The sequence below is a fragment of the Cydia fagiglandana genome, chromosome 3, assembly GCF_963556715.1.
Source record: "Cydia fagiglandana chromosome 3, ilCydFagi1.1, whole genome shotgun sequence".
Lineage (NCBI taxonomy): Eukaryota > Metazoa > Arthropoda > Insecta > Lepidoptera > Tortricidae > Cydia > Cydia fagiglandana.
In genome coordinates, this window is record NC_085934.1 from 4,990,769 (window position 1) to 5,018,001 (window position 27,233).

Below are 27,233 nucleotides of genomic sequence, written 5' to 3' on the forward strand. Positions count from 1 at the left end.
CCGTTGGTGTGAAAATGTCAAATGACAGTAGTTGAGTAATATTTTTCGATTCTTTCGTAAAAATAAATCAGAATTTAATCTCATAATTCCCATAAAATATATGGCTGCTACGCCAGTTAACTGTGTTTAATGCTAGGAACTATTTATGTACTTATTTTATCTCTGCGTGGTTAGACAAGTAGATCTGAACAGTATTTTACAGTTAAAAAGCTACCTATCGAACAAAGATTTTCAAAAATTAGGCAGAAGATTATCTCGAAACACATTAAATAGGCATATTTCGAAGATAAAACTGTAGCTTGCTCTGTATAACAAGGCGCAATTTAAAAGCAAACCTATTGAACGTGAAATATTTACCATCTCCGATCATGCGTTACTAGTACTTATACCATCTCGAGTAAACGCAGCTACATCGGTATCCATTATCACGACGCGAAAGGTTAAGGCTGACTTACGTAATCTGATGGAAGCCGATCGGGAAATTGTAGTTGAAAACGAGTATTGGACCTTTGGAGCTGCGTTTAGATGTGGCAGCTATTAGGTATATTACAATACAATACTCTTCATTGTACACCTCAAATACTCGTAGTTTACAATAAATGTACAGTAAAATAAACAAAGACAATAGAGGTAACAATAGGCGATCTTATCGCTTAAGAGCGATCTCATCAGAAGTACATTTTATATATTTTTGAGAAATTCCTTTTAGTATAATAATAATTAAAACATTGTAAAATTTATATTCTTACGTAAAATGAATAATGTATGTAAAAATTGTAAATAATTATAAATAGAATATTGACATGTAAACTGGTTTTATGAATAAAATTGATTATGATTATGATTATGATTATGATTATTCTCAGAACTGTGTCTTAAGACTCCCAACTCCCAACACCCGCTTTTGTGGTCATGGACTGTCGTTTTAACACTCCCCGGATTAAACCTCGGCATTTTGTATACCATGCTGGTATATTGGTGGTGGAAAAGAAGTATGCAGCCATTATAATACCAACCACCATTTGTAATTCCAACTACTTGCAACTACCAAAAGGGTTTTTACAAGCGCGATACCGAAGTCGTACATACACTAACCCCCTTATTCCGGACGACCGGTCTGGCCTAGTGGGTAGTGACCCTGCCTGCGAAGCCGATGGTCCTGGGTTCGAATCCCAGTAAGGGCATTTATTTGTATGATGATACAGATATTTGTTCCTGAGTCATGGGTGTTTCCTATGTATTTAAGTATTTGTATATTATATATATCGTTGTCTGAGTACCCACAACACAAGCCTTCTTGAGCTTACTGTGGGACTTAGTCAATTTGTGTAAGAATGTCCTATAATATTTATTTATTTATTTATTTATTTATTTATTTATTTATTTATTTATTTATTTATTTATTTATTTATTTATTTATTTATTTATTTATTTATTTATTTATTTATTTATTTATTTATTTATTTATTTATTTATTTATTTATTTATTTATTTATTTATTTATTTATTTATTTATTTATTTATTTATTTATTATTTATTCATAAACTTTACGGGCCTATTTTGTTAAATTATGTTTTATTCCTTTTTTACAAATATATTAGTCAAAATGACAGATAAAGACAAACGTTTACTAGCTAATTGAGGTTTGTAGCGTGTTTATGAATATAATGGTAACATTCCATTTTTAACCGCAACTGCACTACCGGTACTGAACGCGTCGCTGTCATTGTCAATTTCCATAGAAAAATGAACAGTAGTGCAGCTGTCGTTGGAAATGGACTGTCACCTTAAGGGGGTACCTGTATGAAGAATCCTACAGGCGTCCTTTATATTTAACTGACTGACCTAGATCCAGTGTCTTATTATAATACATATATTAAAACAAATTAAGCGAATGTCTTGTTCACGTTATTGATTATCTACAAATTAGAACCCACATCATTATTTATCGATTAGCCTAGCCTGTTTAGATTGTCTAGGCAAGCCAATTTTATTGATAGACAATTTACGAGCTAACTAGACATTGGCACAATTCCATACAGGTTACAGGTATTATAGGTCAAAAGATATTTACTTCACTAGTTGTCTTACTGCCGTATTCGAACTTCAAGATATTAACAAGAGACGACACGTACTAGATCTATTCTAGATACATTATAGTTTAGATATCTACTAGTTCTCTTTTGCAGCGCAATTCAGGCAACCAATGTCACTTTTACGTTAGATAGAGTAAGATATCTAAGTCATATCCTGTGGAAATCGTTCAAGAGTATCTCCAGAATCGCGCAAATGTCAAATTTGACAGGTTAGATCTTAAACATATCGTTATCGTATCTCGGTGATGTCTAAAAGATGTCTAATAGATGTCTATTTCAAAATCCGAATCGGGCCCTTACTCTAAAGAGAAAATAAACCATTGTGAGGAATAAAAGATGTTTATTTCAAATCTTACGCGGAAGATGTCACATGCAGAGGTTATTCACAAGTAAAAGAAATCAAAAGTCAATTTTTTTTTGTTTATTTGTGTTCTTTTATTCTAATACTAACTAGTTTGTAACTCCTTCGTTTTTCCCCGGGACAGACATATAGAGTTACTTTCGCATTTATAATATAAATGCACAATCGCATTCAAAATAATACAGAACTAAATGCAATAAAAAAGTAAAGCATGGCTAATCAGGTGTAATTACCTTATTTATACCAATTGTGTAACTTTAATTTGTTGAGTTTCGTAAAATAAACCGGTTACCTCCTTTAAAGTAGCTTTATAAAAGGCATGTAAAAGATAATAATGCAAATTGGTCCGATAGTGGCTGACAAATGGAGAAATTGCACTTTCTCCAGGGCGCCAGTGAGCGAGAAAAGTATTAATTTGGTTTCTCTTTTTTGTTGTGTCAGTGTAAGTACCGAAACGTCTTAAGTATCCAATTAAATTAAACTTCTCACTAAATGAATTAGAATAGTTCTCTTTATAGTTATACAATTAGGTAATTAAGACACCATCCATCTTGCAATCGAATCCCTTCTGTTCTTCATTTATTCCTTCATATAAGTATTGTATTTTTTAATACGTTATTATTCTTGCTCACTCGTGGATCACTTTTAGGCCAACCATTCGATTTCAGAAGCAGCTTCCGTAAATATTCTACGAACAAAAGTTATTTGCTTTGTAATGGTACGAGGATATACTATTTTTGAACAATACCTAATATTGATTCATTAATAACATTCGCTCCATATCTCCCACTGTCAAAAGCAGGAAATTGGCAACCCATAAACTAGTTTAAACACTATTGTAACACCATTTCAAAGCAATTATAAGCGTTCAGGAGGCAAAGTATGCCCGCCCACACTCGTCGTGACAACGCTAAGCACGATAATGATTTATTTTGAAAGTAGCCCGTCGTGTGATGCTACTTCAATGCCGACGGCCTTAAGATATGTTGGGAGAGGTTAATCTAAGGTAATAATGGTTAATGTTATTTATGTCATGCCGATTTGAGTTGATGGTTAATGGAGCCAAGGTGAGGTTAAGTTGATATTGCTGACCGTTGGCAGTTAAGCTTGCATAGTTCTTGAGTGATGCCATGTACCAGGAAGATGTGGCAATGAAAGGTCCTCAACAAGCCATTTGGTGAGTGACAGGTCTCTAGAGATCCCTGGAGGAATGCAGTAGTTTGTAACTATGAATATACCCAAGCGTGAGAAACAATACTGCTGCGCAATACTAAGTGTTTTCCAAAAGCGTCCTATTGATTTTCAGTGAATAAGAACATACGTACATACAGTGTTGGTAGTGTTAGTTGACTCGAGTCCTCAGAGTCCTCTGCTTTAGGTGAGAACTCGACTCAAGTCAAAACTCGAGTCCTTTTGAGTTTGTTAGAGTATTTTGTAGAGACTTTGAGTCCTTTTGATAAAACTATAACTTTTTTACAAAAAATAAATTCCTTGAGGGAGGCATTTGCCCAGTAGTGGACGTCTTTCGGAAAGATGATGATGATAATACCTAGTATTTAGATAAAACCTACAAAATTGTTTACGGAGTGACGGACGGACGGATTGAAGGTGACGGATTCGAAGGCTCGAGACTAAAGACTAAAAAAGACTCAATAAAGTGCTCGACTCGGGACTGAGTCTTTCAATTGAAAGACTCGGAAGTTGTTTTAGCGCAGAACCTCGTAATAACGAGTGGAGTTCTTCGAATTTAAACTGAAAAGACTTGAGGTCGTACCAACACTACATGCAATAGCATTACCTCATACATTACAACAAGATACATTATTAAAAGCACCAGTAACTGCTGATACACACGAGACACAGGCGTATTCGAATTTTAGTTATTCGATCTGTTTCCGATATCATACTGATCTGTCAGTATTTAAAGTGACGTTTTTAGTTGAAGAAATACCACTTTTGATACTGATCATTATCATATTGAAAACAGATCGTATACCTAGAATTCGAATACGCCGTTAGAGCGCTGAAGGTGAGATTCGGCTTGTACGAAGATGAACCTGTATGTATGTATGGTGAATTAATTGTCCGTGCGTTTGCAATTACATGAATAATGCATTAATTTATCGATAGTGATTGTTTCTTTAAAGAGAATTTGGTAATACATGAGTACATTGAAACGTTTCGTGTCATGTTTTTGTACAAAAGTCAATGGTAAAAATAGAACATTGAATTAACGTTTTACCTTTTCCATTGTTTCTCCAATATTGTGCACCTTGCGTATTTAATTGTAATTTATGTAGGTAGGGTGGGTACTTACGTATACTACGTAATTGGCTAGTTTATTGGTTAGTCATTAATCGTAAATTATTATGCAATTATTATGCTTTTAATGATTTGAAAATAAATAAAATCTTATAAAAAGGAGGTGGGTTATGGTTATAAAGTGTCTGAACCTCATTAGTCATTTGGTAACAAATCGTTCTAATGTTTCACAGAAAGTCGATTTCACTATTTAGGAAACTAACGGCTCGATTCGGAAAATGAATTAGATTTCTACTAGACTTCAACAAGTTACGATATGGATAATTTAAAGATATTTGTAAGTTAGATATGTCAAATTTGACGTTTCCGCGATTCTGGAGGTCCTCTTGAACGATTTCGACAAGTTATGACTTAGATATCCAAGACACATCTAGTCGATATCTAATGTAGATCTAGTTGATCTCTAAATCGTCTCTAGATCTTGTGATTATCTCGAAATCCGAATAGGCCTGTAAGTCTCTTTTTACCTCAGGTAGAAGTCAAATACATGTGTTTACAAAACCATTCATAGACGTAATAGTAAAAATCTCTATACAAAAACTTTTTCCAGACAATTCCTTAATATAAAAATTACACATAAGTATAAGGACTTAAATTAACTTTAATAAACATATATTACTATGTACTTTGTACTCAAAGCACAGAATAAATAATAGTACTAGGTACAGAAGACTCACTCTCTAACAAAACGCGTCTGTCACGATCAGCACAGATATGGCCGCTAAGTGGCGACAGCGCCACGCGCGGCTTATGGCAAACCCCAAAATTGGGGCCGAACGGATGTACTTTTAGCTACCTGTAGCAAAGAGACGAAATCGCGGAGTGAGCCACGCCTGCTCAAAGTAAAATTTTAAAGCGACGTCGATATCGAAACAAAAAACCGTCAAAAAATCACTTTCAAAGTGAAAACACGGATGCGAACCATATTTGTCACCCACGACTGAAAATGATTCAGTAGGTAGCAAATAAGCATCATCAATGAATCATTGTTCCAATAAGTATAATGTTAGGTAATTACGTTGAACTACGTACTATCTGTGCAAGTAATGGTCCAAGGTTGATGCAATTATAGTATAATAGTATTGTACATATAGTAAGCTATACATACGATGGTATGCTATGTCAATCAAATAAAAGTTGTAGATGATATGGGGAAGATGCAAAACAAATATTTATAATTATTGTCCTTTTTTTTACGTTGGGGAAATGCGTTTACGCATGCCTACTGGACCGGGGGAACCAGGGGGGATGACGGACTAACCAGTGGAGGACTATCGTCTAAAACCACCAACGAGTGCCAACTCTGCTTTAGATGGGGTGCCGCAGGGTCGCTATCAGCATTATACCACGTGCTATAATTATTGTCCTAGGTTTAGGGTTACCTACCAGAAACAAATTCGAGATTTCCTGACAAAATTCCTGATTTGCGAATATTTTCCCTGACGCTCATACGTCTATCAGCAAGGGGGAGCTAGCCGTAAGCGATATAGATCTATGTAATGCTTGATACTTTGGTTTATATTAATTTAATTTGGTTTGGATTTATGTAAGTAAATTGAATAATTAACGAAGTATAAGTAGACATTTGTACGCATAAGGTTTACGAGTGTAGCATTTATTAAGTCTAGGAGCCGTTAATAGGCTATCAAGGTCCGGAAGGCCATGATTCAATAAATGTACAATTAATTACAGGAACAAAGCCTTTATACTTTACTGAACTGACTTTACTTTGCAATCAGTAATAAAATGATAATTAAAGCTTAATTATTTGCATATATTCTGTCATCGCGAAGGTCTGATGACGCATCTGATCGCATCAGAATCGTGACCAGGAAGGTGAGGATTACTGGCCAATGTTTAGGCCGGAAAGATCTAAGCGCTGTATATTTCAAGCTTAATTAAGCTCTATTTGATAGTGTTAAAGATTAGAATGGCTTAACCGGCTTAATGCACGGTAATACTGAAAGTTTTTAGAATGGATCAGTTAGATCATGTAGACGCCACTTACCTCGGAGTAATTAACAATGGAGCCGCCATTAACAGGCGTTCCCCTCTGTCGAAAATAGGCGGCCAATGGTCAACCACATGTCAACCATATATATGGACTGACGTTTATCTGACATGACGTACCTATACATTTGATGTGCCCCTCCCCCGCAAAAAACGGCAGACTATTTTGTACCGAATATTTTAGACATGGCGTCTCCAACTTACAGAGAGGCGCTGGCGCTGTGGCGTATTATCAGCAGATTTGAATAATCTATGACACAAGTTAAAAGTAACGTTTTAAATATTTGATCTCGAGGTATCCCTCAAGGTACACTTTAAAACGTTATCTAAATAAGGTTAAGGGAGAATGGGCAGATTATTCTTCAGGCTGGCTCCATTATAATATAAGAGTGCAGGCATTATCAGAAATAATTTTGTAAAAAGATAAAAAAAATATTGATTTCCAAATTCGCACTGTGTGTTATTTTAACATTGTTTCATACAAATCTACTGAAGTTCTCTTCATTTTGTAATATTATCACGAATATAATTCCTACTTAAGCGCGGTATTCTAAAAGCCCATCAGATCATTTCAGTAAACATAGTAATTGTTGACCTAACAGTGACGAGTCTAAAGAGGAAGCGCCAGTCTCCTAAGTGGGTTAGTAAATCTGTTATTATAAGGATTAAAAGAGTTTTCTAGTTAGTGTATATTTTTAATCTGATGCGCCTATTTTGCTGCTCACCTACATACTTGGTCATTAACACAGGATACTTCGCTCAAACTGATATCGTAAAGCTCATTATTTAGTGATTAAGAGTGCTATTACATTTCGGGGTTGAGCGAGTTTAGGTATTTTACGCGCTGCGGCAGGCCGTGCGAGCTCAGTATTCCGATCCCTTCTACCACACTCGCACTACAATGATGGATTAAACATTCTTGATCCTTCGCGAAGCATATTGAAATCAACCATAACAACACTAACTGTACTTAACTTATAAAGTCCTAAAACTGTTATTTGGTAAGTACGAAAATACTAAATGCAGTGCAAATGTACATAGGGGCTGTTCATAAATTACGTCGTCTATTTTTGACCCCCCCATCCCTCAAATCATCCAAAAATCATGCTTCGGATGACTCTGTTTCCTCCTACGTCATGCTACCATCATCCGATGTCCATGACCCCCTCCCCCCCTCCTCCCATTTGAAACGACGTAATTTATGAATAGCCCCATACTCGTACTTATGAACGTATATTACTCGAAAGAATTTATAGGTACTCGCTTATTTACAAGAAACAAGTTACAAGAAACTGAAGATACACAGGGTCTGATGGAGCTGGAAGGTGGCCACGGGTACCAGTCTATCATGTAACTAAACCACTTCGTGTTTGGGCTCGTTTGATTCGTCTAAACAAGATCTTTGACACTGAAGATACACAGGGTCTGATGATGGAGCTGGAAGGTGGTCACGGGTACCAGTCTCTCATGTAACTAAACAATTTCGTGTTTGGGCTCGTTTGATTCGTCTCAACAAGATCTTTGACACAAGACAGTACTCAGGGTCTGATGATGGAGCTGGAAGGTGGTCACCATTACCAATCAACCATACAACTAAACCACATCGTGTTTAGGCTCGTTTTATTCATCTCAACAAGATCTTTGACACTATATAGGTGATACTCAGAGTCTGATGATGGAGCTGGAAGTTGGTTACCGGTACCAATCAACCATGCAACTAAACCACTTCATGTTTAGGCTCGTTTGACTAGTCTCAACAAGATCTTTGACACTAGGTGATACTCAGAGTCTGATGATGGAGCCGGAAGGTGGTCACCGGTACCAATCAACCATGCAACTAAACCACTTCATGTTTAGGCTCGTTTGATTCGTCTCAACAAGATCTTTGACACTAGGTGATAAACCAAACACGAAGCCCAAACACGGAGCCCAAACACGAAGTGGTTCAGTTATGTGATAGACAGGTACCCGTCGCCACCTTCGAGCTCCATCATCAGATCCTGAGTACTTTCTTGTGTCAAAGATCTTGTTGAGATGAATAAAACGTGCCTAAACACGAAGTAGTTCAGTTACATGATAGACTGGTACCCATGGCCACCTTTCAGTTCCATAATCAAACCTTGTGTATCTTCAGTGTCAAAGATCTTGTTGAGACTAATCAAACGAGCCCAAACACGAAGTGGTTTAGTTGCATGGTTGATTGGTACCGGTGACCACCTTCCAGCTCCATCATCAGACCCTGAGTACTATCTTGTGTCAAAGATCTTGTTGAGACGAATCAAACGAGCCCAAACACGAATTGGTTTAGTTGCATGGTTGATTAGTACCGGTGACCACCTTCCGGCTCCATCATCAGACCCTGAGTACCATCTTGTGTCAAAGATCTTGTTGAGACGAATCAAACGAGCCCAAACACGAAATGGTTTAGTTGCATGGTTGATTAGTACCGGTGACCAAATTCCGGCTCCATCATCAGACCCTGAGTACTATCTTGTGTCAAAGATCTTGTTGAGACGAATAAAACGAGCCTAAACACGAAGTGGTTTAGTTGCATGGTTGATTGGTACTGGTGACCACCTTCCGGCTCCATCATCAGACCCTGAGTACTATCTTAAGTCAAAGATCTTGTTGAGCCGAATCAAACGAGCCCAAACACGAAGTGGTTTAGTTGCATGGTTGATTGGCACCGGTGACCACCTTTCGGCTCCATCATCATACCCTGAGTACTATCTTGTGTCAAAGATCTTGTTGTGACGAATCAAACGAGCCCAAACACGAAGTGGTTTAGTTGCATGGTTGACTGGTACTGGTGACCACCTTCCGGCTCCATCATCAGACCCTGAGTCAAAGATCTTGTTGAGCCGAATCAAACGTGCCCAAACACGAAGTGGTTTAGTTGCATGGTTGATTGGTACCGGTGACCACCTTCCAGCTCCATCATCAGACCCTGAGTACTATCTTGTGTCAAAGATCTTGTTGAGACGAATAAAACGAGCCTAAACACGAAGTGGTTTAGTTGCATGGTTGATTGGTACTGGTGACCACCTTCCGGCTCCATCATCAGACCCTGAGTACTATCTTAAGTCAAAGATCTTGTTGAGCCGAATCAAACGAGCCCAAACACGAAGTGGTTTAGTTGCATGGTTGATTGGTACTGGTGACCACTTTCCGGCTCCATCATCAGACCCTGAGTACTATCTTAGTCAAAGATCTTGTTGAGCCGAATCAAACGAGCCCAAACACGAAGTGGTTTAGTTGCATGGTTGATTGGTACCGGTGATCACCTTCCGGCTCCATCATCAGACCCTGAGTACTATCTTGTGTCAAAGATCTTGTTGAGACGAATAAAACGAGCCTAAACACTAAGTGGTTTAGTTGCATGGTTGATTGGTACCGGTGACCACCTTCCGGCTCCATCATCACACTCTGAGTACTATCTTGAGTCAAATAAATACATATAGAATGTCAGGTCGTTCCAAATATTTTTAATCCTGTCCGGTAGTTTATTAAACTGTACCATTATAAATTATAATACTATAAAAACAGTGCTAGGATCAAAGTCTCTCGTTGCGGTTTACACGCACACAGTATAGCGTTTTACACGGCGCCCGCCGCACACAATGATAAAAAACCTCGTCGTCGCCGTTGAAAATGTGCGGAGCCGACCGACACACGTCCTGCCTGTACAAGCTCTGCCGCGGCACTGAGCTGGTGAGCGCGCGTCATCGGTAATATAGAGTAGTTTTCAAAAAATTGCCAAAAAATTATAGTAGAATTTCATAAACACTAATGTATACCAACAGTATAAGCAAACGTTGCAGATTGCTTGAGTATGAAAATGACTTCGATATTAAGTAGATTTTCGTAGAAATTGACACTTGTTTCGGAGAGAAAATTGAGTTCGTTTTACTTTGATTTTCTCTTTCTCAAAGGTATGTAGGAAAAATATCGTTTGATATGCTTAAAGTACAGGGTATTAGTAATACAAAATAGCCAGGTTTAGCAGAGAAAACTTCTCAACATTTCCAAATAAAAGCTTGCCGTTCAGTGCTTCACGCGGTTTTTCGGAAACGACCATCAGAAAAAAATTCATTACTTATTTAATAAGTCCTTTTTCTAATATTTACAACGATATTTAAAAAGATAAGAAGACGCTTTTACTGGAACAAGTACTCATTGTTTCTAATAAGGAGCACAAAGTCCTGAATTTCGTCGACTAGTATCATCAATTTTGCATTATTTCGACTTTTCTTGTAAGAGCGCTCTTAAACATACTGTAATAAACCCGTGATCGTGACTCCGAATGCCTATATATTTTTAATTTTATTATAGTGCAGTTCACGAGCAAAACCAAGTAGCCAAGATTCCTGTGGGGAGGGCGTGTGCTTGAAAATGTCACAATACTTAATTATTATTGATAAAATAATACTACTTCCGCTAATTTTCGTAACTTTCAAAGTGGGAAGAGAACATAGCAACTTGTCAAGTGGATGCTTCGCCCCCTTTCCCCCTTTTGTGTCCCATTTTCCAGCGTTATTAGAAAAAAAAAATACAGAAAAACAGCCGACAGATAATACACTTTTCATTATATGTATATTCTCTACTTTAAAGTTATTCGAAAATCGAAATTGTTAAAAAAATTTAGTTAAATTAAGCATATACTCGTACACAAAGGAATTGGTAGTGTATAAGCTCACATTAGTAGTAAAAAAACATCTGCCCATGTTGATATATAAAAAAATAATGAATTGTTTATAAAACCTATAAAGTTAAGGAAGCCATCACACTCATTCACTTTTATATCTCGAATGCAATTGATACAAATGCGCCAATCGATTAATTATTGTGAACACTCAATTAAAACGCGCCGGTATCGATTCTAGACCATAAATCGACATAAATGGAATCGAATAAATATTTTATTGTTCGTTATGAAGTTTTTTATAGCCAAACTACTTCACTTATTGAATTAATTTGGTTTGTGAACTTTAAATTCAATTATGATGGATTGAAATAGATAATTCAAATGTACTGCAGTGTAAATTTTATAGGTACTTACATAGTCAATTTGAAATTATAATTTGATTGAATGAGATACATGTATAATTTAGATTTTTATAGTTCATAATTTTATTTTTTTATCCTAGTGTCCCAACATAACGCATACATACATACATTGCCTTATTATGGGAAGCGTGGTGGTTTTACTTTGCTTTTACTATTTGGCGTAGTGACATTTATATTTGACTAAATACTTATACATACATATATTAGGAAACAAAAAACTTTAAGTTAAAAAAATTACAATACCTAACTTGAATCCAAATTAAAATTTACAATCGTAATTTAAAATTACTTTCACATATAAACAGAAGAACTTAGAGTTGAATCAAGAAAGGTCTGCAACGATTCTGATAGCACACGCAGTGCAAGTGTTATTTTAAACGTCAAACTTCTATGACATTTATGATGTACAAATAACACTGGCACCGCGTGTGCTATCAAAATCATTGTAGACTTATCTTGGTCTAATTCTATCTGTTTCCATATTTTAAATTGGACGAATAATTGAAATGTTCAAAAAGTTACCAAAACTAGTGAACCTAAAACGCCACGAAACCAAAAACACATCGCATTTTTTGCTCAAACCCCTAGTAGCAATATTTCGGCACCCTTATACAGCTCTTTTGTTTTCGCGTTCCAAATCCAAACTCGAAAAGCGAAAGTTTCTCGAAAAGGACTCGGAGACAAAGGAACCGAGTAGCGTAAATATTTAGTTTTATTAGGGCCCAGTGTCCGAAATTCACTTTCACATTTCTTTCGAATACCGACGGAAGCATTGGGGCAATTATGCAATATAAAGAAGATATAACAAAAAGGGCCGCTTCTGAGCGTCTATTGTCTTTGACAAGAAAGGGATTTCGTCTATGGCAAAATGGCCTAGGACCTGTTCAAATAGATAAATCTTGATTGTTATCGGATTAAATTTTATGACTTTCTTGTTGAATGGATATGTTTGTAAGGGATAAAAATGGCACATGTGTTAAAACTTTTTACATATATATTGTTACCTATCTATTGTACCTATATATTGTTAAAGGAATAAATATGTATGTAGGTCCTGCTAGTGATCCAAAAGACTCGAGCCCCTAAAAGGCTAAAAGCCTATTTTACTAATTAAATAAAAAACCGGGCAAGTGCGAGTCGGACTCGCGCACGAAGGGTTCCGTACCATAATGCAAAAAAAGGCAAAAAAAAACGGTCATCCATCCAAGTACTGACCCCGCCCGACGTTGCTTAACTTCGGTCAAAAATCACGTTTGTTGTATGGGAGCCCCACTTAAATCTTTATTTTATTCTGTTTTTAGTATTTTTTGTTATAGCGGCGACAGAAATACATCATCTGTTAAAATTTCAATTGTCTAGCTATCACGGTGCGTGAGATACAGCCTGGTGACAGACGGACGGACGGACGGACGGACGGACGGACAGCGAAGTCTTAGTAATAGGGTCCCGTTTTACCCTTTGGGTACGGAACCCTAAAAATTAAATTTTACACCGATTTGAAAAGGAACATACGGACAAATGTAATGTTATCTCATTATGATTATATTTATACTTTAAGTAAGTACCTAAATATGTTGTTTTCCTTTTTATAATCATAAAAGAATGTGGTGGCGAAATGTTTTCAGATTTAAGGCTACATAACCAACTCATAGCCGAACTTTCTACGTACCTATACATATATGATGTACACTTTAAAGAATAATAAAATATGCGAGTAAAAAAAACATGATAGGTACATTAACACAGAATGTATGTATGTATGTAATTATATGTATATATATTAGATCAATAAGTAGCAAGTTGTGGTAGGTAGTCAACACAACTTGACATTAGAAATAAAAATATACACTTGTAACTTAATTTATATCCTTATGAACATAAGGTATATTTTCCTTTACCCTATCTAGGAAAAGCAAGGGTAACGCACAATGCAATGTACTACATATGTATTTTTTGAACTTGAAAGGACGTTGACGCGAGCGGAGTAAGTTTTATTATTATTTATTGTATGTAAAAAAGAACATGGTTATCATATAAAATATACAGGGTGATTCATGAGACGTGAGCAGGACTAATCCTACACACCCAGTAACTGATAATTGATCGATCCCGTAGCATTTAGGTGAAACAACCACACTTTTTCCTATTTTTTAACTTTTTGGTGAGGGCAAATTTAATTCTCTACAATCTTGGTCACCCTACAAAACTAATTAATAAACATAAAACCTCTTTTACCGTAATGACAGCATTTTGATTACGAAGAAAATAAACTGTCAAACCTGGTGAGATACGAGTTTTCAAAAGTAACCAGACAGTGATGACATTCAATTTGACACAGAATATCGGTAGTTTGGTATTCTAATTTTAGGGTGACCATGCATGTCGTTAATAAATTAATAACTTTTTTTTTCAACGCGACTACAAAATTAACGTTAACCTCACTAATACTGATACGAAACAGTTGCTTATAATTTACGAAATGCGCAGTGTTAGTCCTGCTCACGTCTCCTGAATCACCCTGTATAAGTACCTACACTTAATCATGGTTATAGTTGCCGTGTAGTGCTCCTATTACTTGTATAATTAGCATTTTTAGGGTTCCGTACCCAAAGGGTAAAACGGGACCCTATTACTAAGACTTCGCTGTCCGTCCGTCCGTCTGTCACCAGGCTGTATCTCACGAACCGTGATAGCTAGACAGTTGAAATTTTCACAGATGATGTATTTCTGTTGCCGCTATAACAACAAATACTAAAAACAGAATAAAATAAAGATTTAAACGGGGCTCCCATACAACAAACGTGATTTTTGATCAAAGTTAAGCAACGTCGGGAGTGGTCAGTACTTGGATGGGTGACCGTTTTGTTTTTGCTTTTTTTTTGTTTTTTTTTTCATTATGGTACGGAACCCTTCGTGCGCTAGTCCGACTCGCACTTGCCCGTTTTTTTTTAATAATGCAATCCCATCAAAAACATTACATATGTAAAAAGATGCAAGTCTCGCAACGCAATTCTTCTACTACAAATAAGTTTTGAGATATAATATATTCCACGACTCTTCTCTTTCCGCACAGACTCTGTGTGTTGTATTTATTGTTGTGATGTTGTTACTGTCCTACTCTTGCTTTATAATATAACGTAATAGTCTACAAGAAGAAATCATTTTCTTAACTCCTTAAAAATGACCCAAGAAGAAATGCGTCTTCGGTATCGCAATTGATGCGGCAGAAAGCCTGTCATTAGAAAAGTAACTTTAGCTGAATAAGAATGTTATTTTTAGTGCTGAAATTTGTTTCCTTGGTTTCAGTGGTCTAATAATTAGGCACTTGAATCTAATCGTTTCTATCGTGATTCGTGATAAAAACAACAAGAAACATGAAAATAAAGGACCTAAAAATTACGTCAGACGAATTGACCGAATATCATACAAATATAAGTGCAGATGACGCCATCAAAATAAAGTTTGTACTATATTAAAGTTAAAAAATCGGGCAAGTGCGAGTCGGACTCGCGCACGAAGGGTTCCGTACCATAATGCAAAAAAAAGACAAAAAAAAGCAAAAAAAAAACGGTCACCCATCCAAGTACTGACCACTCCCGACGTTGCTTAACTTCGGTCAAAAATCACGTTTGTTGTATGGGAACCCCATTTAAATCTTTATTTTATTCTGTTTTTAGTATTTGTTGTTATAGCGGCAACAGAAATACATCATCTGTGACAATTTCAACTGGCTAGCTATCACGGTTCGTGAGATACAGCCTGGTGATAGACGGACGGACGGACGGACGGACAGCGAAGTCTTAGTAATAGGGTCCCGTTTTACCCTTTGGGTACGGAACCCTAAAAATATAAACTATTAAACAAACACCTCCTCGCAATCGACATCCATAAAATGCCGAACAAGTATCTTTTTTTAACAAGACCATGACGATTTGACAAAAACCTTATTGATATTCAAAACCCATGCGACAACATTTAGTTTCGTTCAAGGGCGACTGAAAGTGAAATTTTAAATTGCGTTATTTAGAGTCCATTATGCTTTTAATTTTAGGGACACATCGGCACCCTTTTAAGGTCCCTGCCGCGTTAGAACACAAACAAACCATTGTCACTACATTACGACATTGCATTGTCAATAGTTCGACAATGGATGTAAGAAAAAATTAGATCATACAACAAAAACATAAATTTTTATTACGACTTTATTAGAGCAAAAACTGTTCTGGGTAGGATTGTTTACGATATTGTTTTTTGTTTTTTCGACGAAAGTGAAGGCAAAGACCGACAAAGTCATGGCGTCATTCTGCCTTTTTGAATGCAAATAGGTTACATTGAACTCCCGCCCGGAGGGACCTGCGCATGTGTCGCTGGCCAGTGTTTTTAGGGTTCCGTAGCCAAATGGCAAAAAACGGAACCCTTATGGATTCGTCATGTCTGTCTGTCTGTCTGTCTGCCTGTTTGTCCGTCCGTATGTCACAGCCACTTTTTTCTGAAACTATAAGAACTATACTGTTCAAACTTGGTAAGTAGATGTATTCTGTGAACCGCATTAAGATTTTAACACAAAAATTGAAAAAATAAAACAATAAATTACCCATACTCAGAACTGAATCTCATAAAAAAATTTATTCATCAAACCCATACGTATGGGGTAATATGGATAGGTCTTCAAAAATGATATTGAGGTTTTTAATATTATTTTTTTCTAAACTGAATAGTTTGCGCGAGAGACACTTCCAAAGTAGTAAAATGTGTTCCCCCCCTGTAACTTCTAAAATAAGAGAATGATAAAACTAAAACAAAATATATGATGTACATTACCACGCAAACTTCAACCGAAAATTGGTTTGAACGAGATCTAGTAAGTAGTATTTTTTAGGGTTCCGTACCCAAAGGGTAAAACGGGACCCTATTACTAAGACTTCGCTGTCCGTCCGTCCGTCCGTCCGTCCGTCTGTCACCAGGCTGTATCTCACGAACCGTGATAGCTAGACAGTTGAAATTTTCACAGATGATGTATTTCTGTTGCCGCTATAACAACAAATACTAAAAACAGAATAAAATAAAGATTTAAATGGGGCTCCCATACAACAAACGTGATTTTTGACCAAAGTTAAGCAACGTCGGGAGGGGTCAGTACTTGGATGGGTGACCGTTTTCTTTTTGCTTATTTTTGTTTTTTTTTTGCATTATGGTACGGAACCCTTCGTGCGCGAGTCCAACTCGCACTTGCCCGGTTTTTTTAAATACGTCATAAATCGTAAACCGCAATTTTATTATGTTACTTGCTACTACGGAACCCTTCATGGGCGAGTCCGACCGCACTTGGCCGGTTTTTTTCTAACAATTGGGAAATTTAAAAATCGGATGGCGATTTATTGGTTTTAAATTTCGCAATGACCGATGTGTCAAACAAAGTTTTAGAGGTTCTGTGAAATGCGGTTTACGGCCAGACACGCTTTTTGTCGTCGATTATTTTTATTGCCTGAAGTTTTGCATTGTTGGTACAATGATAGTTTGTTAAAACAGATAGCTTTTGTTTTTATAAAATGTATAGGCATGTAAGTACAGTCAGCATCAATAGTAGCGGATGAAATAACGTGCCAAAAGTATCTACCACTCTGAAATACTTTTCCAAATAGGTATAATAAAGAAAGTGCAAAATGTTGGCACTAATCCAGTAGGTATCCTTAAAGGAAACCAGCACACATAACGGCTACCCATTGTTAATTCTGTATGGATTCCTATATTATATATTTTTATTTTTAAGTGTGTATAATTGTATGTAGGGATTGTATGGGGGGGAAGTACGTAATTAATGTTTCTTCAACGCTAGTGTTTAAAGACAAAAACTGCGTCAAATCAGTCATAGACTTCCGTCACTACCCAAAAGTGTGTTTATTAATACTCCTTGTTTATATTTTCCATATAGGTACATACTTACTTACTACTTACTTGGTTGACGCGGTGACCCAAAATGAGTCTGGGCCTCCAACACAAGAGCACGCCACTTTGATCGGTCCAGAGCGGTATCCCGCCATATACATGATACAAAAAATATCTCGATTATATTTTAGTCTAAAATGCCGGTTCTATTTCCCCAGTTAGCACAAAAATGTTACAAAAAGGACATATTAAATTCCAATCCCACGACGATTATCAGAATAGATCACAGTCACAGCTAATTTTTTCATTGTGAAGGACATCTGTGTAAAATGTATAGAACTTTAAATTGATGTATTATAATACATTGTGTAAATGTGTAAATTTATTAACTTCTAAAGATTGTCTGGAAGAGATCTGTTTTTAGCGATAAGACCACCTGTTGTTTACCCCTACTTGTTGCCGTTTTCTTTCTGTATTATTTCCTAAAGTGTACAATAAAGATTATTGTATTGTGTATGTATTATTGTTTCTCCTTTTTGGACTTCACGGGCCTATAAATCCCGGTCTTTTGATAGGCTTGCGTGGGGATATAGATCCAACACGTAGAGGCCCTTTGGAGAGTTTTAATGTCATGTAGAACGCCTGCTGGAACCCGTTCACAGGCGCAACAATAGACACCCGTGAACCGGTCGCAGCAGGCATTGGGACTATTGTAGAAGAAGTGAACAGTATACCGGTTTATGGATTGATGTTTGGGTGGACAATGAGACTGGGCTATTGTAAAAGAGGTCCGGACACCTGCCATAACAATGTAAACACCGTCATCGAGGCAGGCGGTGACTCGCCGCTTACTAGATGGGCCCCTGAAACTGCCGTCGTAAAGACGACCAGGAGCAACATCGGTGTGAGCGGCTCAGGGGTGTCGAGAGGTGTGCGCCGCTTTCTACCCAGTGGCTGTTAACAGCCACTGTGCCAACTCGCGTCTTATGCATCTTTCACTTCCACCCCTCGAGCATATAGCTCTAACGACTCCTCTCTGGACGGCCAATTAAGGCAAGCCAGAGCTGAGAGTTCTGCGGGTCCCCTTGGGGTCCACTCCGGCCGACGAAGACACGCCGGAGATGGAGACCCTGACCGACTCTCGGGAGCACTCGGGTCCGTGGGGTCGTTACTCCCCAACAGCTCGCCACAAGCTGCCCTGCGGGCTATGTATTATTATCATTATCACAGCTTAGTATTGAATTTTCGTTATCACACGGTCCGTGTTATAGGCCACATGTTAGATGGCATCAGGGCTATGCGGATGCGAGCGAGGACGCGCGCAGCCGAAAAAAGCCATGCGCCGGCGCAAGTGAGCGGCCCATTGTTCAATTATATTATTACTGAAAGGTCGGCCTGGTGAGTTCCGTCATAGGTTTGATGACATGATATATTTCGGTTTTTTTCGGATTAGAACCCTGCATAAATAAGGTTGTGGTTCTAAATATTTTATATGTTAAAATGATGAAGTAAATAATTAGTTAGTGAGTTGAATTAGTTGAGATTGTTTCTATATAGGTAGGTTAGTTATTTAACGTACATAATTGTCATAATTTAGTGCAAGTTAATTACTTAATCTAGTGTACATTTTCATGATAAACAGTAAACAATAAATTGACTTAGTTTAGTGAGCTATAACGTTGAGATTATTGCCCTGATTTTTGTCTCTCCTGAATTCTACAGAGTCATCTTACTAATGCTAAATAAAGAAGGTACACCTAGTACCTACATAGCTGATACTCTATCTACAATGTTATACACTTTCTACATTTCTATAGATACTTATAAAAACTGAAGCCTTGCTCCTGAGTATTGTACTTATAGCGATGGGTTCTGTTATAAGTTTCATAGTTTAATTTATAATATTCCGCATTTTACTTATATTCTTGGGTACATAACATAATATAACATATTTATTTATATATGTATGTATGTATGCATGTTTGTATATATGTAGGTGTATATTGCTATTATCTTTATATGTGTAGTTTATAATTAGAATATTGTTTAGAATAACCTGATTTGTGATTCATAATTCTTCTCGTTGTCTACAATCCTGCGCTAAGTACAAGTTTTCTGATTGACCCAATGGTTGACTGGTAGAGAATGCCTCAAGGCATTAAGTCCGCCATTTGTGCATTTTGTTATCGTGCAATAAAGTTTAAATAAATAAATATTAGTCTTTGGACGCATAATTAACACGGACGCATAATTAGCTACTTCATAGTTAATTACTGTTTTCTAAATTTCAGAAAGAGATTTTAATTTTCAGCTTAAAATTAATTTACATGTTAATTACATCTGTTTAAACTTTATCAGGAAAGCAAAATTATCCAATTCACAACAACCATTACTTACTTTGAAAGCGATATTTTTTACAATATAATTAGCAAACTGTTCAATTTTGATGTCATTCGAAATTTAAACCTTATTAACAACCGTTAAGGTTTATTCTTCATTTTCTGATGATTAAAGATAGGACTTTATCAAAGCAATGTCTCAAATAGTTATATTTAATAGCGCTTTCGCTGTCATTTCTAAAGCAATTTAACTGTTAATTTTGTGGACACGTGAGATTAACGGCCCTATTCGGGAAAGGAATTAGAGATTAACTAGATACGATATAGTAAAGATATGTGGCGTCCCACGGGTAAAGGTACCTTATGGCGGTTGACGTTTACGCTATTATTAACGCCGCTCCAATGTTATTGCTATTGCGGCGCTATGCGACGTAAGCGCCGACCACCATAAGGTACCTTTTTTCGTGGAACGTCACATGTCTTCACTATTTCATATCTAGTGAATCTCTATTTCATTTCTCGAATCGCGGCGCCAGCCGCCATAAGGCACCTTTTGCAGTAGAACGATATCTTTACTATTTCACATCTAGTGAGTCTCTAAATCATTTCCCGAATCGAGCCGTAAGTTAATGACTGGTTAAAGATAGCCAGGGGCTGATTATACATAGGTAGCGATTTAATTGCAGTGTTAAGGGCTAATATACAATTCGATGTTACGTTTTTAGTGGCTACTGCTACAGTCGCCATCAGATATATCGGAGCGGCCAAGGTGTTCACAATATCTGAACACGCACTCTAACGCCTGGACAATAGACGCGTTCTCAGATATTTGTGAGCACCTTGGCCGCTCCGATATATCTGATGGCGACTGTACATGGTTGGTTACGTAGTTGGTACTTTGGTGCTAAGCTAAATATGTATATTGATAAAATAGCTGTAAAGTAGTCATAGAAAGTCTAAAAACTAACGAAACTATACAATTTATAATATAGTTTGAAGTAAGTGATGACCTGATCTCATTAATTAAAACCAAAATATTACTTTGCTAATCCGCAAAAAGATAACGTGCTAGTCAATCAGTGCTAACCCGTTATACTTAATTGCGTATTTTTACATGCAATTAATGTTCCCACCCTCCCAATAATAATATGGATAGAAGATTTTAATTAATATGGATTTCCGCAAAGTAACGCCTGATTCTATTCACTCTGATGACATTATGAGTGACATTCCATTTCCAACTGCAGCTGCAATACTGTTCATTTTACTATGGAAACGCGTCGCTGTCACTGTCAATTTCCATAGAAAATGAACAGTATTGCAGCTGCAGTTGGAAATGGAATGTCACTTTATCTGTGCGTAAGTATCTGTGTGGCAACAATCGGCAATTGGTAACATTTTGTAAACATCATTTAAATTTTTACATATGATGATATTTTTAGATAGGTAGTTGTTGGTACTAAGAGCAACAAATCGTAGATACCTATCTACTCTTTCTACTGTTAAGATAATTAGATACAGATAATATTTAGGTTGCTATTTTCACACCATAAATCATGAAAATTCTTTATTTAAAATTGTTTTATTGATTTACAGTTTATATCTACCTAAGCTGCTATTTTATTATGTTGCCATGTAGTTACCTACTTCGAAAAGGTACGTACTACACAATCGTATTTATTTATAATAAAGGAAAACTATGACATTGCTCATAAATAGCATTGAGTCAGTTTTCTTATAGCGACAAAAAACAGTTCTCTCAAGCTAACCATGGAGGTTTGATAAAAATTCAAGAGTACGTTCAAAACTACGTGACACTCGCGGGCACACGTACGGCCGCGTAATATTTCAATACTATCTACTCCTTTGTACACCACACTGACTATCAAAACCTTCAAGTTACTTGCAATGTACAAACAAAATACGACTTTATACGTTTAAGATAAAGTTTAATTTTAAATGCAGCGGCTTCTTTATATATTACAGTATTAACCTACGCAAAATGCGTGCGCTACCTCACGGTAGGACCTTGGCTGGGACGTGGAAAAGTCTCATCAGCTTTAAACTGCTGTAAGTAAACTAATCTTAATACTCTAGCTTTAAAGCCTAAAATTGCTTAAAAGGTTTCCGTATGTTAGGTCATTTATGGTGCGTAGATGTTGGAGTTGGACTGTTAAGTGCAAAGCGTATCGTTACAAAGGACCAAGTACAAGCGAACTCAAGATCTATAATGACTATTAGTATCTAGAGACCAGCTATATACTAGTTAGTTTAAGTTGAGGCGTTTTAAGGGTTGTTAATGAGAGCCTTGGAGTTAGAACCTTGACTGAAGTGGGACGAGCTATTACCACACAGGGCCTAAGTGCAGAACAGAAGGTGCTTAGTGGCGTAACGGTGGTGAGAATGGGCTGGCAAGGGAAATTCATATGGCGTTCTAAACGGTTCATATTGGATTATGTCTTACAGCTTTTGAATTGAATTGGAACGAAAGTAAGGCAAATATTTTTAAAATTAGGATTGGCTGTCATGTAAAACTGAATAAATGAAAACTATAGGTACAATTTAATCCTCCTAGATACCATCTACAATACAATACAATACAAATACTATTCTACCAACTACCAACCCACCAACCCACCAATCAACCAACCAACCACCAACTTCCAAATTGTATCTACCAATTAATACAAGGCTTAACAATAACTTATAATTTTTCTGCTATGTTTTCTTAGTCTAAAATTTTGGGCATACAAGATTCGTTATTGATGCCTAATTTAATTATATAAAAACTAGAATATACTAAATATGTGTTTTCGGCAAAACAATCTCTATAATTATTGGTTACCCTTTGCACATCAACGACACTCACCTATATTGTTTTCCAATAAGTACATAATGTTTTATATGGGAATTTTATTGGAATCTACTACGAACATTACAAGTAAAACAACCATAAACCTATGCAATATAAAATAATAACGGATAACAACTTCTCTTTGATCTTTAATCCCCATTATTATTAAGACGTATAAGATAAACATTTCCCTATAAAAGTATGCCCTTAAGTCAGTAGTGTTAAACATAATGACTAACAGGCCGATTCGATAATACACAATCAAGAATGACATCTAATTGATGTCATTCAGTAATCGAGCATTTCGCTCGTACTTGTCCCGTGTATTGACGCGGGCGAGACGCACTATAACTAAATAACATTTAAAAAGATGGGATGGACGATGGACTGTACTTAAATGATAAGGAATATATTACCTTCGATATTGAGTATATTAAATTATGATTTAGTATTTACAAAGAATTAGAAAAACAGAGCATTTGACACGACACGACCAATCAATGAAATCTGAAGATCTATAATGTCAGTTTCTTTTTTAAGACAATTTTCGATTTGTAATAAGAAAGAAGAAGAAAGCCTCCAAAGAGTCAAACAAACATGATTCAAATATAATTCTGATGTCAGTGTACGTTCGAATTGGCCTGCCAGCCTGCGAACATGATATTTAAATCAGTGTCAACAATCAAGTGCAATCAGCGTTGATTAGACTAATATTATGAAACCAGTATACAGGTAGACTAATACCTGTATTGGTGTATGTATAATGTTACTGGTAATCAATTATCCTAAGATTTCTTGCACTTGTTCTAAGGCAAACTATTATATCTATGTATATTATAGCAATCAAATTATAGGATATATATAAGAGGAAGCCTCAAAGTTGCACCCATAACAGATAAAGTAAGGGCTAATCGCCTAGCGTGGTACGGGCATGTGATGCAGAGGGATGAAAGTCATTTGGCGAGAAAGGTATCAAAAATGAATGTGGAGGGAAATACGAGGAAAGGAAAACCGAGGATAAGGTGGATGGACTGTGTGATAGACGATATGAAACGAACGTAAGTAAATGATGAAATGTCGGGTGACAGAGGTGTGGAAGAGAAAGACATGCTGCGCCGATCCGAAGTGAATGGGACAAGGGCAAGAGAATGATGAAGATTATAGCAATCAAATTAAGTTTATATGGCGCCAAAATCGTGATATCAAAATCACATCAAAATGATGTCAGTCACTCTTTGTTGACAGCTGCTGACAGATCATAGCAATAACCGTGTAATAACAAGAAATTAAATGTTATATTCCAAACTTAACCAAAAAAAAAATAAAGCATTAAACCGATTTGCAAGACCATAGTGATCTCGTAGGTGCTCCGTGAACAAAGTTTTGTATGGAGCACCAAAAACTACCTCTATTAGTGATGCCATCTGTACCAATTGTCTAAAAAAAACTTTAATTTTCTCCATAATTGAATGAAAGCTTGACTGACTTGAAACTTTTAAAGTTAGTTAATAAAATAAAAAGCCCGAAATATGACGAATCCTGAGAACCTACCGCGAACCTATGATATTTTATATGTAGATGTGTTATACACGCTCCAAAAGTGAAGCACTCACCTCGTGTCATGTGTACGAGTTTGTCTCAGTCTGCCTGACGCAAGCGCGAAGGTGTACACCGGTTAATACTTTTCCACAAATAACGTGTATTAAGCAACAAAATGCCGACCTGCGTTATGTTGAAATGCTCAAATTATCCGCGGAAGCGCAAAAAAATTGACGGCGTCACATATCATTGGTAAGTAAAAGCTGAAATAACCCGTTTTTCTTCGGTTTAATCTTGAATTAAATAAACCCAGCCGCCATTTTCGCCGGCTGACAGAACGAGATAAGTTTATGTTCTCATCAGCGAGAATGACAAGGACGCACCAACTGCGTACATAGATTATCATAGCAGACGCGTCATGGTAAGTTGCATTCATTGTTTGGTGCTTGTCGTACACAAATAAAAAAAGAAATATACTTAAATTCCAACTTTAATATTGAAGTTTTTTACTTGAACGCATTTTTTCTTGTATTTAAGTACAACAATTGGCAAATTAAAGATTATTATTGGCCATATTATTGTCCGGGTCGCGTCAATTAAGTAAATAGGTATATTGCTGTTTATACAAAGATTACTACAAAATTAGTATTTATTGTCAGGCATTTCCTTTTCTCACACAGTAACAATTATTAATAACATAAAATTGTTAGTATACTTGGTCAAGCAGATCTTGTCAGTAGAAAAAGGCGGCAAATTTGAAAAATGTAGGCGCGAAGGGATAGCGTCTCATAGAAAATTTGAATTTCGCGCCTTTTTCTACTGACAAGATTTGCTTGACCATCTATAAAATAAAGGATTTTGTTGTTATTGAGTTTGCTTTTTGTCAAAATGTTTTTATAGTATAAGAAAAATGATGAATAAAGAGTATAATATAATATCTTTTATTTACATAACTAAATATGAAAACTTTTTGCTTCGGTAGCGAGTACAAAACTGCATTAAAATGATTTGCACCTTCTGTCAAACATCTTAGTCTTTGATATATTTTTTTCTTAATAAGTTTTACGCTTCGCGCCATATTTACTGTTTGCCGTCGTGTTATGGTGGTATCACTGATTTACCAAATTCACGCGCAAGTGACAAACATTAGCCGTCTCTTTTTTACTTAGGTATTCTTTTAATTGTGCCGTCTCTTTTACGCATTTGCGTATGAAGTTGTAAACAAATTGTAACTAATGCTGCCGTGTCGTTGGCAGCATTGGTTGGTATCATTTTTTTCGCTTGATATGTTAGTGTATGGCTTATCTACATATAAAATATCATAGCCGCGAACACCGAAGTTCACAAATTGCGAGAATCTTTCTATGACACTCTAATTACTTACGCGTGAATTAGAGTAAAAGAGTAATATGTCCGTGCGAACTTTGGTGTTCGCGGTAGGCCCTCTGTTGATGCGTTACAAAATCGATCGTTAATTTCCAAGTAAAATGACACATGGCTCTCGTTCTATTTCTGGTGATATGTATGCATCACGCACATTAGATCATCCTGATTTATATTTAGGCAGATTTCTTAACATCTTGAATTACTTTGCAAGTTTGCAATTAAGTGTGAATAATGTAAAAATTAATACTAAGAACTTCTAGTAAGAAGTAGGTAACTATTAGATGTGGGCGATTTTTTGTATTCTAAAATAATTATTATTGGCCGATGGTAACATGTGCTGCATATTATTTTGACGTTAACACTCACACAAAGCACTTCGTAACTCTCTGTTAATAGAAATAAATTTTAAAATTTTAATTCAATACAGTAAGATGCATTGGGATTACTTCGAAACCAAGATGACTTTGAAAGTTGCAAATACATAGCCGTTAAATTAGAAGCACATTCACAACAACAACAACAACAATTAGACAACAACAAAAAGACTTAAAGAGTCATAGGGCCGGATTAGTCCAGCCAACTCTAAGTTTCATATAAAAAAAATGTGGCAACAATAAGCAACATGCCTTTTAGGCGTTGCAGTAATACTATGTGTTGCTAAACTGTATAGTGCTTTTGGTTTAGTGCAGCGGTCGGCAACCTTTTAGCAGCCAAGGGCCACGAAGTTGACGCGGGTCGCACTTTGGTAATATTTGTGACTTTATCAGACATTGTAAGACAAAATAGCCAGGGAGGCTCGCGGGCCGCATGCCTGTTGCCGATTGCTGGTTTAGTGGTTTAGCGATTTTCAGAATGAGATACCTCATTTTACCTTGCTTTGGTAACTTAGAAAAAAGGATCTTTTGAGACAAAGAAAACGCTTATCCGTGTGATCAGGGCACTTAATGTAGATGTTATTCAGATTGGCTCACTCTTACTTCAGTTGCGCAGTTAGAGTAGACGAGCACGCGCAGCGCATCGCAACGAGGATCTGGAAGCCAATTCAAACTTTCATTTTGACATCACAATGATATCTAAATAATGTAATTTTGTCAAGGCTCGGAACCGGTTTCTTTTTCGTACAAAAAAAAAATGCGAAGTACAAAACACATGATTCAGTCCTACGTAATGAACATAAAATGAGACGTCCCACGGGTAAAAGTACCTACCTTATGGCGGCCGGGCGCTTACGTTGCATAGCGCCGCAATAATATTGGAGCGGCGTTAATAATAGCGTAAGCGCCAACCGCCATAAGGTAGGTACTTTTACCCGTGGGACGTCACAAATAATTAATCATATTGAGCTATTTCGGGGTTTTGATTGAATTGAATT